Raw genomic sequence first — 18,049 nt, forward strand, 5'->3', positions numbered from 1 at the left:
GCATCATGATACAATTTGATGGGGGAATATGCATTCATAAGACAGCATCACGAGACAGATTAAAGTATTTTCCTAGTAGATGGAAAAATCTAAAGAATCTTTTGGTGGGTTGATATGTCATGGGAAGAAATAAAATGTAACTAATTCCAGCAAACCTTTGTATTAACACATGTAACAAGAGGAGACAAAAACTAGGTTTGTCCATCCTTTCCCTTGGCTTTATTCTAAATTGGTGCAGTTAACCTCTGTGTTTCTGAAGAGCTAAGTTGCTGTTACTTCTCCTCTTCCCTCTGGGCCTAGGAAAGGCAGATCAATGAGGACAAAAAAATACTTTTGTGTTTCAGGAACACGAGGGGGATCAATTAAGGTGCCAAAGCTGAGCTAATGCTTTGAGTTGAGGAGGCTGTATTATAAGGGCGTTTAGAGAAGAGAGGTGTTCTGAAAGTGTTGTAGGTCTTTCTGAGGCTAGAAGGGACCATCAGTCTCTCCAGTGGGAGATATTCTTGACCCTAAGAGATGCCAATATCCTTCATGAGGTAGTCTAGGGATTCTAGAGGTGGGGACTTAACATTAGTAACTATGGCCATAAGGGTCACAGTGAACAATATCCATCCCGGCAAAGAAGACTCCTGAGGGTCCCACCTGAGAAATAGTAACAGCAAAGTCCTGTGTGCACCAATGACCAGAGTGCCCTGCACCAAATCTTCTGGAGTGACCCAAGAAGAGCTCGAGCCTAAACAAAACTTCCTTCCAGAAATATAGGAGGGAACTCTGAGCAGATTCATAATTAAGAAATTTAAAAAGAACTTGGGAACTCAATTTCATTCAACTAACCAAAAGCCTTGCCCACTCAGATCAATTCTATTTTCCTTTTTTTTGTCTTCATGCATATCCTCCATCTAAACTTTGTTTGAGGTGAGAAAGATAGGTTGAGGAAAAAACCATGAAAGTTATTTCCTGGCATCTCACCCAGGAATGAGTGATGAACAGAGCCTGGAAACAACTTTAAAAGCCATTTTCTTTGCTCATATGAGGTCATGAGGTTGCTCTTTGCAACTCTCTGGGCACCAGAATGAATGAAAGTGGCACAAAACACACCCAAGGTTTATCACTGATTTAAAGTGATTGATGGCTGGTCTTGTCTGATTGTGCCACATTGTCAAACCATCCATCATCCCAAACAAACTCTGTACTCCATAGTCCAATATACAGTTACATGTGGCCAAAGGGTTTAGGATTTTTCTTTCTCTTTCTTTCTTTCTTCTTCTTTGTTTTTCCCCCAGAGAGCAGTTGGTGGTGGGGTGGGAGGAGAAAGAGAACAAGTTGCTTCCTTTTACAAAACTGCAAAATAGTTGTCTGTTAAGAAGCAAGTACTCTGATGACACATGCTGAATTCCTGTTAAGTTTATGTAGGAGTTTATTCATTTCCATTAAGCAAACCACATTTTCGACATTTCCCATACTTTCCTTAGGCTGGGTCTTCCTCAAGATTTTTTTTTATAAGGTCTAATATTTGTCCTTCTCAGAGAATCAGTCATTCCTAATTCCCAGACCAATCGTGCATGGAGACAGGAAGTTCATTTTTGTAAGATACCTAGAAGTGATTATTGAAGTACTCATTACTCAAAACATAGAAGATAACGTATAAGGAAAGAGATGTAACACACAATCTCTTCTTAACTTTAAGATCTCTACATCTCAGAGTAACTTCACTCTTTCCTTTTCCTGTTTCCTAGGAGTTGATATTCATAAGTAGTTAGCTGTAATTACATCTTTTACCCATTTAATACAAAAGTAAGATCATGCTGTGTATGAGGTGGATTGCCCTTTTTTTCCCCACATAAGATTATATTTTGAGTGTTTCAACCAGGTTATTGCAAAATCTTCAAATGCATGATTCTTCAGGATGACCAGGAATGTGTTAGCACCTTCTGACTGACTCAACTGGGTTATGTGGACTGCTTGGGGTGTGCCACTGCAACACTGAGGGTGAGCCCACCCATTCTGAATCACCAGTGCTGCTTATCTCATCCATGACATGACTTCTCCTGCTCACCTCTGAGCTCCAGGGATCAGCTCAGGATCTAGCTCACTCCCCACACCCTGCAGTGCCTCTAGTCACAGAATCTCAGGTCCAACTTTGCTGCTCTAGGTGCCATAGTTCCTAGAACTTGGCTTTTTCCTCAGTCATCATTCAGGCCCCTGTTTTTAGACAGTTGTGAGGACCAGGCTTTGCTCTGTCCATATGTGGTACCTCTCCACATCTCTTGTCTATACATCCATTCTTGGCATTCTTGCAAAGAGAGATGCTGTTCTGCTTTCTTAGATGTCCCCTTATTCTTCCTCGCCTCCCTGATGCTACATTCTGACAATCTCTTAGCACGTTCCACTGTGCCTTGGACCCTGGTGTTATGCCAGTGTCATGATTGTGTGTAGCTGTATTACATGGATACACTCGTTTTTTCTAGGTATTAACCTCAGTCATGCCTTCTACCATCATCAGCTCCTAATTCCTACATAAACAACCTTACTGTGGCTTCAGTAGCTGTAAGTTAGTTGGTTGAAGGAATTGCACCAGGTTCGTTGATGCCCAGATTCTCCCTCTTTGGGTAGTTCTATCAAAGTGACATATCATCTGGATGCCTTTTATGACTTCTAGGTTAACATCTCCCCAGAGGCTTCCTCTTGGCTCATTGACTTAAACTACGGGAATTTTTCCCCACTGGGGACATTTGGCAATGTCTGGAGACATTTTTGGTTGTCACAACTAGAGGAACGCTGCTGGAATCTGGGGAGTAGAGGCCAATGATGCTGCTAAACATTATACAAGGCACAGAACTAGTCCATACAATGAATTAAGTGGCCCAAAATGTTGGTGGATATGGTTAGCTAGATTATGTTGAGTTTTTTCATTTATATTTATAAGAGATGTTGTTCTGTATCTTTCTTCACTTGTGGTGTCTTTGTCTGGTTTTGGCATCAGGGTAATACTGGCCTCTTAGAATGAGTTGGTAAGTAGTTGGTAAGTGTTCTCTCCTATTTTAATTTTTGGAAGAGTGCATAAAAGTTGGTACTGATTCTTCTTTATATGTTAGGTAGAATTCATTAGCGATGCCATCTGGGCTGGGGATTATATTTGTGAGAAGTCTTTAAATTCCAAACTCAATCTCTTTACTTGTTATATGTTGTCCCAAACTGTATTTTTGTAGTTCTAAAAGTGGATGCATTTCCCTCTTATTTGAAAAAGGCAAAACTCATTGAAATATTATCTTTGGTATCTTGGTGAGGGAGAGGAAATGGAATAATTTCTCCAAATGCAGAAATCCTGCCTTAAGCTGTACACACCATAGCCCATGAGCATACAATGCCACACTTACCTCTGGCTCAAGGCACACTGTACCTCCCCTTTCTCTATGATTCTCAGGGACACATTCAACACTCCTTCCTTTACCTGCCTAACTCAATAATAGTGGATAGATGTACTACCACACCTTGGATCCTCTTTATTAAAAATGAATGGCGAGGCCTCACCAAAGAATCTTGAACTTTGTATCACTATATGAATGGCACTAAGCAAGGCACTGTGAATAAGATACCAGATCCTTCATGCTCTGGTACTTTTAGGCTAACATGGAAAATAAAATATGTTCACATATGACTTCTTAATATCCATATCAGTGCACTCTGACATGAATCTGTCCAAGTAATTAATTTCATGGAATATGGCTACTCCTGGCCTCTTCCCACCCTCCTAAGTCCCAGTCTTCAATTCTGGATAGGCACTCTAACAAAAAAAATCTGAATAAAACTAAATTAACATCCAAAAATGATGTATAAAATACACCAAGCCAGTAATTTCATAAGGAAGCCAAATTCCTTGTGCTGCCAAAATTCTTATCTGGTGATATCCTTCACTTCACCTAATAATTTATATGTTCTAATGAATGAGAAAATGAAACAATTTGGTTCCTTTTTAGTGAAATATATTTTTACTCTCCATTACCATGAGCTTCCTCTCTGCTCTTGGTTTTTCCTTTGCTTTTCTACGTAGCTGAAATCAGAGACGCTTGTCTTCCCAGTTAGTTCTCAGCTTGTCTCTCTAACTATTTTCCCTGATATCCTTTTAATCTCACCTCTCTCTGGTATTTTTTCTATATTAAGTAGAATGATGGAAGTTGTTAGCTGGTTATATACAAGCTACAATGGGAGTAGGGAGGAGGGGATTTCATGTCCATCTGGGATTTAGCGTACCTGTGGAGGAGGTGGCACTGGGCAGAAGGACTCTCTAGTACAAGGGACAAACATGGGGAAAGGCGTCCTTGCAAGGAAGTCCACAACATGCTCTCAAACAGAAAAGGGTAAGTTTTTATTGGAATGTAGTGGGTGTGAGAAGGATCAGTGAGTAGAAAGGCTAGAAATGTAGATCTGAGACAGACAATTGCAGGCTTTGAATTCTAAGCCTGAGAGTTTAGACATTATAAGCAATAAGGACTCACTGAAGAGAGTGTTATAATCTTAGCTGCACTAAAGCAGGGTTATTTCGGCAGCAGCTTGAAAGATAAGGGGCAGCATGGACTTCAGACTTAGAAAACTAGATCTGTGTGCTAGAACTGCCATGTACTAGCTGAGTGAACCAGGAGAGGTCACCACAGTGGGGCTGGCAATACGTACCCAGCAACGCTTTGCCATGGAGTGGAAAGAATGGGTTTCAAAAACCAGAGCTGAGCCTGGCAGGTATAAGCACTCAGTAAGTGTTCACTGGGAAAAGGCAATATTGGAGGCAGAAAGATTTAAGAATGTTTCTCAATAGTGTGAGTAAAAGCTGTGAGGGACTGAGGAAAAAGGAAGGATTGTGAAAGATAATGTAAAGGAAGAATCTCTAGATCTTGAAAAAAGTGAAAAGGAAAAAATAGATGATGACTGATGTGTTGATAATTGGTGACAGGAAGATGTAATTATCAGAGATAAAAACAGCAGATAAGGAAAATATTTGGTAATTTTAGTAAGAATCATACATGTCAGAATTTGGTTTCTTGGCTAGTTATTTCTGGAAATAATATCAATTATAATAGTAGCTAAAGAGTAAATAGCACTTAATTCTCATATAAATCTTCATGGTAGGCACTACATTAGGTATTATATATTGGCCCTACTTTAAAAAATTAAGCAACTGAGGCACAGATAGGCTAAATAAATTGCTCATGCTCAAATAACTGTCTGAATCAGGCGTTAATTGCAGGCACTCTGATTTCAGAATCAGGAAGCTTAATCTCTACTTAATCTCTATGTTACACTGAAAAGGACTGAAAGCCTAGAATAAGTTCTAGAATACTCAGCTTTTCTGAAGGAGTGGTCAGGCCTCCCTGGCCTACTATGGAGAACTATGTAAGTTGTACCATGTTATTGACTTTACAATGAAACAGATATAAATTATAATTAACAAACGAAAATTTTAAGAATTACTCTGTATCTTTATTTTATTGAAATGAATTCAAATCCAACCAAGACTCCATTCTATTAAGATGGAAAGAGACTTTCAGATGTTAGTGCTACTCTTGACAGAGCTGTGGTAAAATCATTGGTCTTAGGCAGAGCAAGACCTAAGACTGTTGGGGAACTTCTATAGTCATTAGTCATAAATCCACATTACATACTGCTGAGGCTCCATTTGTATTAGCCTACATAGACATGTTCAGGCCTGGTTTCTCTGCAGTTCCCAGGGTCCCTACTGGCAGGGAAAAGTTGGAGATCATGGGAATCCAAACATTATTTCCATTGACCTTTTTTGCATCACGTCCCTTCTATAACATCCTTGTCCCTTCCACAGAACTATGCCAGTGACTGATAGACCTTATATCTCTCCAGTGCAGAAAAGTCTTTCCTTCTCCTTTCTTGTTGATGCATTTGGAGATACTCTCCTTTTTATCCTCCGCATCACCAAGACATCAAAGATAATATTTCCATGAGTTTTGGCTTTTTCAAATAAAAGGGAAATGCATCTGCTTTTAGAACTACAAAAATACAGTTTGGGACAACATGTAACAAGTAAAGAGATTGAGTTAGGAATTTAAAGACGTCCCACAAATATAATCCCCACCCCAGATGGCATTTCTGATGAATTCTACCTAACATATAAAGAAGAATCAGTACCAACTCTTTATGCATTCTTCCAAAAATCAGAATAGGAGAGAACATTTTCTAACTAATTTTAAGAGGCATAGTATTACTCTGATACCAAAACCAGACAAAGACATCACAAGTCAAGAAAGTGAACAATATCTCCTATAGACCAAAAAATCCTGAATATAATACTAGCTAACCATATCCACCAACATACACCAAGGATCATACACCACAACCAAGTGGGATTTATCCCAGGAATACCAGGTTGGTTTAGCATCTGAAAATTAATTAATGGAATAGATGCAGAAAAAGCATTTGTCAAAATCCAATACCCTTTCATAGCAAAAGCACTCAATAAATTGAGGATTGAAGGGAACTTTATCAACCTGCTAAAGGTCATCCACAAAAAACCCACAGCTAACCTCATATTTAATGGTGAAAGACTGAAAGCGTTACCCCCAAGATCAGGAAGAAGACAAGGACATCACTCTCGCCACTTACAGTCAACATTTTACTGGTGGTTCTAGCAAGAGTAATTAGGCAAGAAAAAGAAATAAAAGACATCCTGATTGGAAAAATAAAATTAAACTGTTTGTATTTGTTGAAGTCATGGTTCTGTACACAGAAAATCCTAAAGAATCTATGAAAACCTTAGAGAAAATAAATGAGTTCAGCAAGGGTGCAGGACACAATAACATCATACAAAGGTCAATTATATTTCCATATACTAGCCATGAATAACCTGAAAATGAAATTTTTAAAACATGTCATGAAAAAGAGTAAAATGCGTAGGAATAAAGTGAACAAAAGAAGTATAAAATATATACCTTAAAATTACAAAATATTGTTGAAAAAAGCTAACAAGACAATTTAAATAATTGGAAAGACATCTGATACTCATGGCTCAGAAGATTTAATATTGTTAAGGTGGCAATGCTCTCCAAAGTATCTACAGAGTCAATACAATCCTTATCAATATCTCACTTGGGTTTTGTGTAGAATTTCACAAGCTGGTCCTAAAACTCATCAGAAAATCCAAGGAACCAAGAGCAGTCAAAATAATCTTGAAAAGGAACAAAGTTGAGGGATTCATACTTCTCAATTTAAAAACTTACCACAGAGCTATATGAATCAAGACATTTTGGTACTCACATAAAAACAGATTCATAATGTGTTAGTCAATTTGCATTCCTTGAAGAAATACAAAGAAATATGAAGAAAAGTTGTTTAACTGGCTCATAGTTCTGCAGGCTGTACAAGCATGGCACTGGTAACTGCTTGGCTTCTGGTGGGGCCTCAGGGAGATTTTAATTATGACGAAAGTTGAAGCAGGAACAGGAGCATCACATGGTGAGAGAAGGAACGAGAGAGAGAGAGGGAGGAGGTGCCTCACTCTTTTAAACAACCAGCTCTTGCATTAATTCAGAATGAGAACTCACTCACTATAAGGAGGATGGTACCAAATCATTCATGAGGGACCCACTCTCATGACCCAAACACCTCTCACCAGGCCTCGCTTCCAATACTGAGGATTACATTTCAATATGAGATCTGGAGGGGACAAACATCCAAACTATATGATCTAGATAAATGGGATACAATGGAAATTCTAGAAATAAATCTTTATGTTTATAATTAATTGATTTTCAATAAGGATGCTAAGACAATTCAATAAGGAAACATAGTCTTTCAACTGCGACCACTGAAGATCCACATGCAAAAGAAAGAAGTTGCACTCTGCCTCCCATCACGTACAAAAATTAACTCAAAATGGATCACAGTTGTAAATGTAAGAACTAAAATTATAGAAATCTTTGGAAAAAATATAGAAACACATCTTAATTCTCTTGAATTAGGCAAATGCTTCTTAGAGATGAGACTAACAACACACGTGACAAAAGAAAAATGGTTTGGGCTTCATCAAAACTGAAAACTTTTGAACTTCAAAGGGTGCAATCAAGAAAGTGAAAGGCAGCCTAGAACATGGAAGCAAATATTTACAAATCACATATCTGAAAAGGAACTTGTATCTAGACTATGTAAATATTTCTTACAACTTAATGATATAAATGCAAATAATTCCAATTGAAATTTGGCAAAGGGTGTGAATAGAAGCTCCTTCAAAGAAGACATGCAAAGGACCAATAAGCTCATGAAAAGGTGCTCCACGTCATTAGCCATGAAGGAGGTGAATATCAAAAATGAGATGCCACTTCACATCCACAGGACAATGGTAATAAGAAAGACAGATATTTAACAAGTGTGGGCAAGAAAGTGGGAAAATTGAAACCCTCCTACAGTACTGGTGGGAATGTAAAATGGTGCAGACATTTTGAAAAACAGGTGGCAATTTCTCAGAGGCTAAACATAGACTTTTCATATGACCAGCAATTCCACTCCTAGGTATATACCCAAGAAAACTAAAAACATCTGTTCTCACACACAAAAAAATCCTTGCACATGATGTTTATAGCAGCACTAATAATAATAGCTAGAAAGTGTGAAGTCAAATGTACATTAACTAATGAATGGATAAATAAAATGTGATGTAGCAATATAATGGAATATTATTCAACCATAAAAAGGAACTACATATTTGACACACACTACAACATGTATAAAGCTTGAAAACATTACGCTAAGTAAAAGAAGCTATTCACAAAAGGTCACATATCATAGAATACCAGTATAGATATATCTATAAAGACAGAAAGTAAATTAATGGTTGCCTAGGGCAGGGGTGCTTGGGGGTGATGAAAATATTCTAAAATTGATTATTGGGTTTAGATGCACACTCTGTGATTCTACTAAAAATAATTGAATAGTACACTTAAAATGGATGAATAATGAATGGTACATGAGTTACAGCTCAATAAAGCTGTTATATAAAATAATACTTGATGCAACAAAAATGCTAGCAGCTTTGGGAAGAAGGATGAGGGAAAGAGTAAAACCCAAATTTATATCTTCAGAGAAATAACTGGATATACATTATCTGTCTCTCCTGCCATAATATTTTTTCATGATCCCCTATGAAATTATTTTGGAATGAATGGTATCGAATGGAATAAATATATTCCAACTGAACTTTGGCAATAGAATGCTCTTGTCACTGCAGAGAAAACAATCAGGATTTCTCTTCTCCACTCCACTGGATCATTCCCCATCCAGCTCCCCCACCCCCAGGCCCATGGTTGGCCACCTGGTCAGCTCTCTGGAAAGGACAAACACTAGCTGATTTAAATATACATTGAGGTATAAACTATTCGTATTTCAAACTTTTCCTGAAGCTCATAGGTCCTTGGAAGTTTAGTGAGCCAGAGTATCCCAAAGGAATATCTGCAACCTCTGAAGACAGATCCAGCCAACTTACCATGTTACCCAGGATTAGAATTTAGGGCAAGGGGGGCAATTTGGTAAGAGAAACTGTCTAAGCTTTAATAATAAAACCATGGCTGGGTCATTAAAATTACTATAAAGTAGCAACTGTTTTAAATTGTCTTTTGAACTAGAACCAGAGTTATTATTGTAGGAGAGTTGGGAGGATTTAGTTAAGATTTAGGAAGATGTGTGGAACGTTCAGAGGTACCAAATTGGAGAGAATATTAATAACAAAAAATGGCCTCTTTAAAGAAATTATCAGTAGGAAAATGAGGTGGATTGCTGCCGTTTTAGAGGGGACAGGGAGGGGACAAAACGAAACCAATAATTAATCTTATAATATATGAGACTGAAGGAAATTAAAGTATAATGGGTATGAGTGACTTGAGTTTGTTTTGGACTAGAGAAACTATTTAATAATGAGACAACTGCCCAGACTGAAAGGAAATGTTTGGGAAGAGATGAAGACAAGCTTATGAAGACCAAATTTACTGAGCTCTTAAAATATGATCATGTTGGAGTGAATTTCAAAAGTTATGATTATTAAAACTACTTACTACTTCTCTTCATTTTTATCTTGCCAAATCCTACCAGTTAAAGAGCACACAACTTAAAACTGCTGCAATGAAACTGAGAGAATTCGCAAAACTTCATTAAAGGTCCCGAATAAACATGCAGAATCTAACAAAAATCAGCTTGTCTTGGCTTTCAAATGTTGCTTTCCTCTCAAAGTGTCCATAAACCATACATAAAGTTGTAATGGAAGAAATGCTGGTAAGTTGCAAATGTTCTGGAAATATTGTGATATTTATCTGCTATCAGGATATATTTCTCACTATGTTTCTCTCTCCCCTCAATAATATAGCAAATACAGGTGATATGTGCTATGGGACTAGAAAGTCAAAAAACCATGATTTATTTATTTATTTGTTTATTTATTTTTTATTATTATACTTTAGGTTTTAGGGTACATGTGCACAATGTGCAGGTTTGTTACATATGTATCCATGTGCCATGTTGATTTCCTGCACCCATTAACTCGTCATTTAGCATGAGGTATATCTCCTAATGCTGTCCCTTCCCCCTCCCCCCACCCCACAACAGTCCCCGGAGTGTGATGTTCCCCTTCCTGTGTCCATGTGTTCTCATTGTTCAATTCCCACCTATGAGTGAGAACATGTGGTGTTTGGTTTTTTGTCCTTGCGATAGTTTACTGAGAATGATGTTTTCCAGTTTCATCCATGTCCCTACAAAAGACATGAACTCATGATTTTTCATGGCTGCATAGTATTCCATGGTGTATATGTGCCACATTTTCTTAATCCAGTCTATCATTGTTGGACATTTGGCTTGGTTCCAAGTCTTTGCTATTGTGAATAGTGCCGCAATAAACATACGTGTGCATGTGTCTTTATAGCAGCAAGATTTATAGTCCTTTGGGTATATAGCCAGTAATGAGATGGCTGGGTCAAATGGTATTTCTAGTTCTAGATCCCTGAGGAATCGCCACACTGACTTCCACAATGGTTGAACTAGTTTACATTCCCACCAACAGTGTAAAAGTGTTCCTATTTCTCCACATCCTCTCCAGCACCTGTTGTTTCCTGACTTTTTAATGATGGCCATTCTAACTGGTGTGAGATGGTATCTTACTGTGGTTTTGATTTGCATTTCTCTGATGGCCAGTGATGATGAGCATTTCTTCATGTGTTTTCTGGCTGCATAAATGTCTTCTTTTGAGAAGTGTCTGTTCATGTCCTTTGCCCACTTTTTGATGGGGTTGTTTTTTTCTTGTAAATTTGTTTGAGTTCATTGTAGATTCTGGATATTAGCCCTTTGTCAGAAGAGTAGGTTGCAAAAATTTTCTCCCATTCTGTAGGTTGCCTGTTCACTCTGATGGTAGTTTCTTTTGCTGTGCAGAAGGTCTTTAGTTTAATTAGATCCCATTTGTCAATTTTGGCTTTTGTTGCCATTGCTTTTGGTGTTTTAGACATGAAGTCCTTGCCCACGCCTATGTCCTGAATGGTATTGCCTAGGTTTTCTTGTAGGATTTTAATGGTTTTAGGTCTAACATTTAAGTCTTTAATCCATCTTGAATTAATTTTTGTATGAGGTGTAAGGAAGGGATCCAGTTTCAGCTTTCTACATATGGCTAGCCAGTTTTCCCAGCACCATTTATTAAATAGGGAATCCTTTCCCTATTTCTTGTTTTTGTCAGGTTTGTCAAAAATCAGGTAGTTGTAGCTATGCGGCATCATTTCTGAGGGCTCTGTTCTGTTCCATTGATCTATGTCTCTGTTGTGGTACCAGTACCATGCTGTTTTGGTTACTGTAGCCTTGTAGTATAGTTTAAAGTCAGGTAGCGTGATGCCTCCAGCTTTGTTCTTTTGGCTTAGGATTGACTTGGCGATGCGGGCTCTTTTTTGGTTCCATATGAACTTTAAAGTAGTTTTTTCCAATTCTGTGAAGAAAGTCATTGGTAGCTTGATGGGGATGGCATTGAATCTATAAATTACCTTGGGCAGTATGGCCATTTTCACGATATTGATTCTTCCAACCCATGAGCATGGAATGTTCTTCCATTTGTTTGTATCCTCTTTTATTTCATTGAGCAGTGGTTTGTAGTTCTCCTTGAAGAGGTCCTTCACACCCCTTGTAAGTTGGATTCCTAGGTATTTTATTCTCTTTGAATCAATTGTGAATGGGAGTTCACTCATGATTTGGCTCTCTGTTTGTCTGTGATTGGTGTACAAGAATGCTTGTGATTTATGTACATTGATTTTGTATCCTGAGACTTTGCTGAAGTTGCTTATCAGCTTAAGGAGATTTTTGGCTGAGACAATGGGGTTTTCTAGATATACAATCATGTCATCTGCAAACAGGGACAATTTGACTTCCTCTTTTCCTAATTGAATACCCTTTATTTCCTTCTCCTGCCTGATTGTTCTGGCCAGAACTTCCAGCGCTATGTTGAATAGGAGTGGTGAGAGAGGGCATCCCTGTCTTGTGCCAGTTTTCAAAGGGAATGCTTCCAGTTTTTGCCCATTCAGTATGATATTGGCTGTGGGGTTGTCATAGATAGCTCTTATTATTTTGAGATACGTCCCATCAATACCTAATTTATTGAGAGTTTTTAGCATGAAGAGTTGTTGAATTTTTCAAAGGCCTTTTCTGCGTCTATTGAGATAATCATGTGGTTTTTGTCTTTGGTTCTGTTTATATGCTGGATTACATTTATTGATTTGCGTATGTTGAACCAGCCTTGCATCCCAGGGATGAAGCCCACTTGATCATGGTGTATAAGCTTTTTGATGTGCTGCTGGATTCGGTTTGCCAGTATTTTATTGAGGATTTTTACATCAATGTTCATCAAGGATATTGGTCTGAAATTCTCGTTTTTGGTTATGTCTCTGCCAGGCTTTGGTATCAGGACGATGCTGGCTTCATAAAATGTGTTAGGGAGGATTCCCTCTTGTTCTATTGATTGGAATAGTTTCAGAAGGAATGGTACCAGTTCCTCCTTGTACCTCTGGTAGAATTCGGCTGTGAATCCATCAGGTCCTGGACTCTTTTTGGTTGGTAAGCTATTGATTATTGCCACAATTTCAGAACCTGTTATTGGTCTATTCAGAGATTCAACTTCCTGGTTTAGTCTTGGGGGGGTGTATTTGTCGAGGAATTTATCCATTTCTTCTAGATTTTCTAGTTTATTTGCATAGAGGTGTTTGTGGTATTCTCTGATAGTAGATTGTATTTCTGTGGGATCGGTGGTGATATCCCCTTTGTCATTTTTTATTGCGTCTATTTGATTCTTCTCTCTTTTCTTCTTTATTAGTCTTGGTAGCGGTCTATCAATTTTGTTGATCTTTTCAAAAAACCAGTTCCTGGATTCATTAATTTTTTGAAGGGTTTTTTGTGTCTCTATTTCCTTCAGTTCTGCTCTGATTTTAGTTATTTCTTGCCTTCTGCTAGCTTTTGAATGTGTTTGCTCTTGCTTTTCTAGTTCTTTTAATTGTGATGTTAGGGTGTCCATTTTGGATCTTTCCTGCTTTCTCTTGTGGGCATTTAGTGCTATAAATTTCCCTCTACACACTGCTTTGAACATGTCCCAGAGATTCTGGTATGTTGTGTCTTTGTTCTCGTTGGTTTCAAAGAAGATCTTTATTTCTGCCTTCATTTCATTATGTACCCAATAGTCATTCAGGAGCAGGTTGTTCAGTTTCCATGTAGTTGAGTGGTTTTGAGTGAGTTTCTTAATCCTGAGTTCTAGTTTGATTGCACTGTGGTCTGAGAGACAGTTTGTTATAATTTCTGTTCTTTTACATTTGCTGAGGAGAGCTTTACTTCCAACTATGTGGTCAATTTTGGAATAGGTGTGGTGTGGTGCTGAAAAGAATGTATATTCTGTTGATTTGGGGTGGAGAGTTCTGTAGATGTCTATTAGGTTCACTTTGTGCAGAGCTGAGTTCAATTCCTGGATATCCTTGTTAACTTTCTGTCTCGTTGATCTGTCTAATATTGACAGTGGGGTGTTAAAATCTCCCATTATTATTGTGTGGGAGTTTAAGTCCCTTTGTAGGTCACTGAGGACTTGCTTTATGAATCTGGGTCCTCCTGTGTTGGGTGCATATATATTTAGGATAGTTAGCTCTTCTTGTTGAATTGATCCCTTTACCGTTATGTAATGGCCTTCTTTGTCTCTTTTGATCTTTGTTGGTTTAAAGTCTGTTTTATCAGAGACTAGGATTGCAACCCTTGCCTTTTTTTGTTTTCCATTTGCTTGATAGATCTTCCTCCATCCCTTTATTTTGAGTCTATGTGTGTCTCTGCACATGAGATGGGTTTCCTGAATACAGCACACTGATGGGTCCTGACTCCTTATCCAGTTTGCCAGTCTGTGTCTTTTAATTGGAGCATTTAGCCCATTTACATTTAAAGTTAATATTGTTCTGTGTGAATTTGATCCTGTCATTATGATGTTAGCTGGTTATTTTGCTCGTTAGTTGCTGTAGTTTCTTCCTAGCCTCGATGGTCTTTACAATTTGGCATGTTTTTTGCAGTGGCTGGTACCGGTTGTTCCTTTCCATGTTTAGTGCTTCCTTCAGGAGCTCTTTTAGGGCAGGCCTGGTGGTGACAAAATCACTCAGCGTTTGCTTGTCTGTAAAGTATTTTATTTCTCCTTCACTTATGAAGCTTAGTTTGGCTGGATATGAAATTCTGTGTTGAAAATTCTTTTCTTTAAGAATGTTGAATGTCGGCCCCCACTCTCTTCTGGCTTGTAGAGATTCTGCCGAGAGATCAGCTGTTAGTCTGATGGGCTTCCCTTTGTGGGTAACCCGACCTTTCTCTCTGGCTGTCCTTAACATTTTTTCCTTCATTTCAACTTTGGTGAATCTGACAATTATGTGTCTTGGAGTTGCTCTTCTCGAGGAGTATCTTTGTGGTGTTCTCTGTATTTCCTGAATCTGAATGTTGGCCTGCCTTGCTAGATTGGGGAAGTTCTCCTGGATAATATCTTGCAGAGTGTTTTCCAACTTGGTTCCATTCTCCCTGTCATTTTCAGGTATACCAATCAGACGTAGGTTTGGTCTTTTCACATAGTCCCAAATTTCTTGGAGGCTTCGTTCATTTCTTTTTATTCTTTTTTCTCTAAACTTCCCTTCTCGCTTCATTTCATTCATTTCATCTTCCATCAGCGATACCCTTTCTTCCAGTTGATCGCATCTGCTACCGAGGCTTCTGCAATCTTTGCGTGATTCTCGAAACTTGGCTTTCAGCTCCATCAGCTCCTTTAAGCCCTTCTCTCCATTGGTTATTCTAGTTATCCATTCTTCTAATTTTTTTTCAAAGTTTTTAACTTCTTTGCTATTGTTTTGAATTTCCTCTCGTAGCTCAGAGTAGTTTGATCATCTGAAGCCTTCTTCTCTCAACTCATCAAAGTCATCCTCCATCCAGCTTTGTTCCGTTGCTGGTGAGGAACTGCGTTCCTTTGGAGGAGGAGAGGTGCTCTGCTTTTTAGAGTTTTCAGTTTTTCTGCTCTGTTTTTTCCTCATCTTTGTGGTTTTATCTACTTTTGGTCTTTGATGATGGTGATGTACAGATGGGTTTTTGGTGTGGATGTCCTTTCTGTTTGTTAGTTTTCCTTCTGCCAGACAGGACCCTCAGCTGCAGGTCTGTTGGGGTTTACTAGAGGTCCACTCCAGACCCTGTTTGGCTGGGTGTCAGCAGCGGTGGCTGCAGAACAGCGGATTTTCGTGAGACCACAAATTCAGCTGTCTGATAGTTCCTCTGGAAGTTTTGTCTCAGAGGAGTACCTGGCCAAGTGAGGTGTCAGTCTGTCCCTACTGGGGGGTGCCTCCCAGTTAGGCTGCTCGGGGGTGAGGGACCCACTTTAGGAGGCAGTCTGTCAGTTCTCAGATCTCCAGCTGTGTGCTGGGAGAACCACTACTCTCTTCAAAGCTGTCAGTCAGACAGGGACATTTAAGTCTGTGGAGGTTCCTGCTGACTTTTTGTTTGTCTGTGCCCTGCCCCCAGAGGTGGAGCCTACAAAGGCAGGCAGGCCTCCTTGAGCTGTGGTGGGCTCCACCCAGTTCGAGCTTCCTGGCTGCTTTGTTTACCTAAGCAAGCCTGGGCAATGGCGGGTGCCCCTCCCCCAGCCTCACTGCCACCTTGCAGCTTGATCTCAGACTGCTGTGCTAGCAATCAGCGAGACTCTGTGGGCATAGGACCCTCCGAGCCAGGTGCGGGACACAATCTCCTAGTGTGCCGTTTTCCAGGCCTGTTGGAAAAGCGCAGTATTAGTGTGGGACTGACCTGATTTTCCAGGTGCCGTCTGTTACCCCTTTCTTTGACTAGGAAAGGGAACTCCCTGACCCCTTGTGCTTCCCGAGTGAGGCAATGCCTCGCCCTGCTTAGGCTCACGCATAGTGCGCTTCGCCAACTGGCCTGCACCCACTGTTTGGCACTCCCTAGTGAGATGAAACCGGTACCTCAAACAGAAATGCAGAAATCACCCGTCTTCTGTGTCGCTCAGGCTGGGAGCTGGAGACCGGAGCTGTTCCTATTCGGCCATCTTGGCTCCACCCATCAAAACCATGATTTAAATATCCAATCATAACTTTTAAAGAGCAGAGTCCAAAACAGTTATGTTTCCTCTTTAAAGAAAAAAAATGCAAGCAGATGAATTTTAGATTCTGGATATAAACATTAATGAGACTATCCAAGCTGGATGGTAAGAGTTGGGGTGAGAGAGAAGGAAAGATAGAAGGAGGAGGCAGTGTCACTGGAAATACATTGATGGATTAACAATGAGAAGCGCAACCAGAAGGAAGCTGCCTATGCATTTTTACGTGAGAAGGTTAATCTAAAATGACACCAGTCCTGAAAAGGTTAGCTGTCACATTTAACAGCAGGGGCATACAGTGGTCACTGGCTACCTAAGGGAAGAAGTTGGTAAATGACTTTCTGCAGTTCACATACTTTCTGGAGTGAGCAGCTCTGCATTGACTTTGGCTGGCCTGCATTAGGCAGGCTTGCCATTCCGTGCAACGTTTTGTTAACCTAGCTCAGCAGCAGGTCCTGATTGGTCATGGGAGAATCTGGGCTAAATGGTATACATTTCCGATGATGTAAAAGTAAATTAGAGAACAGGGCAAGTTATTACACCAGAGAATGTGGGGCAATGGGGAATAATAAAAATCAGGCTACTCTAATTTCCTTTGAACAACTAAATATATACAGGTCATTATTTCCTGTAATCCGCAGGCCTCCCAATGCAAGTCCCGGCCTTGTGTTAAAGCCTCTGAGACAAAAACAACAAAATGCAGTGTGGAGAGAAATGAAAAAGGCTGTAATGCTATTTAAAGAATGGATTAAGTACAGTTTACAGATGCTGGATTTCTTCCCATTTTGGAATGTTAAATTAGACAACCAAGGAGGAAAATTCACCTGGTTTGAAAAATTCAGATGTTTTCCTAACAGTAATTTCATTCATGTTCCCTGCAGTGTTTGTTCCGCTATATCGCAGAGGTGGCTGAGCCACAGTTTAACCACATTTTCTTTGCCAAGGCTGGATCATAAAGGGAATCACAGATTCTTCTTGAATGGGGTTTAGGCTGCACTTAACATTATTTCTCTGGAGACTGATCTTAGTCCTTAATTTCAAGTCTATGCCAAACTTGGTCTATTTTTACGACACATACAGCATGCCACTTTTATAAGAATGAGGAAGCCTTTTGTCCAATAGGTACATAGGTCTGTACACCCCTTCCAACCTCCCAACATATGAGGACTTCTAGGTACTAAGAAAAGGTTGCATATATGCCTATGACATCCTCTGTGTTGGCAAGAGAATGACTAAGAATGACTCAGTAAGATGAAGCTTTTACCTGTGTTTTTGGTTGCATAAACCTCTTAAATTCAAATGGCTAGATGCACCTATTAAGCATTCTGATTCTTGTGCATCTAATCAAGCTTGCTGAGGGGTAGAACTCAAGGTCTATTTTAAATAAGGGCCCCAGAGATTCTTATACATACTAAAGTCTGA

At 39.3% G+C, this 18,049-nt stretch overlaps 1 long non-coding RNA gene across 1 annotated transcript; it reads left to right on the top strand.

The window, feature by feature from the left end:
* The first annotated feature begins 10,108 nt into the window (after window positions 1-10,108).
* On the top strand, window positions 10,109-17,468 carry LOC134735608 (uncharacterized). The gene is made up of 2 exons (XR_010118870.1): window positions 10,109-10,278; window positions 17,269-17,468. It is a non-coding gene; the product is annotated as an uncharacterized lncRNA (long non-coding RNA).
* Window positions 17,469-18,049: the final 581 nt, after the last annotated feature.

The sequence above is a fragment of the Symphalangus syndactylus genome, chromosome 22 (assembly GCF_028878055.3).
Source record: "Symphalangus syndactylus isolate Jambi chromosome 22, NHGRI_mSymSyn1-v2.1_pri, whole genome shotgun sequence".
Taxonomy (NCBI): Eukaryota; Metazoa; Chordata; class Mammalia; order Primates; family Hylobatidae; genus Symphalangus; species Symphalangus syndactylus.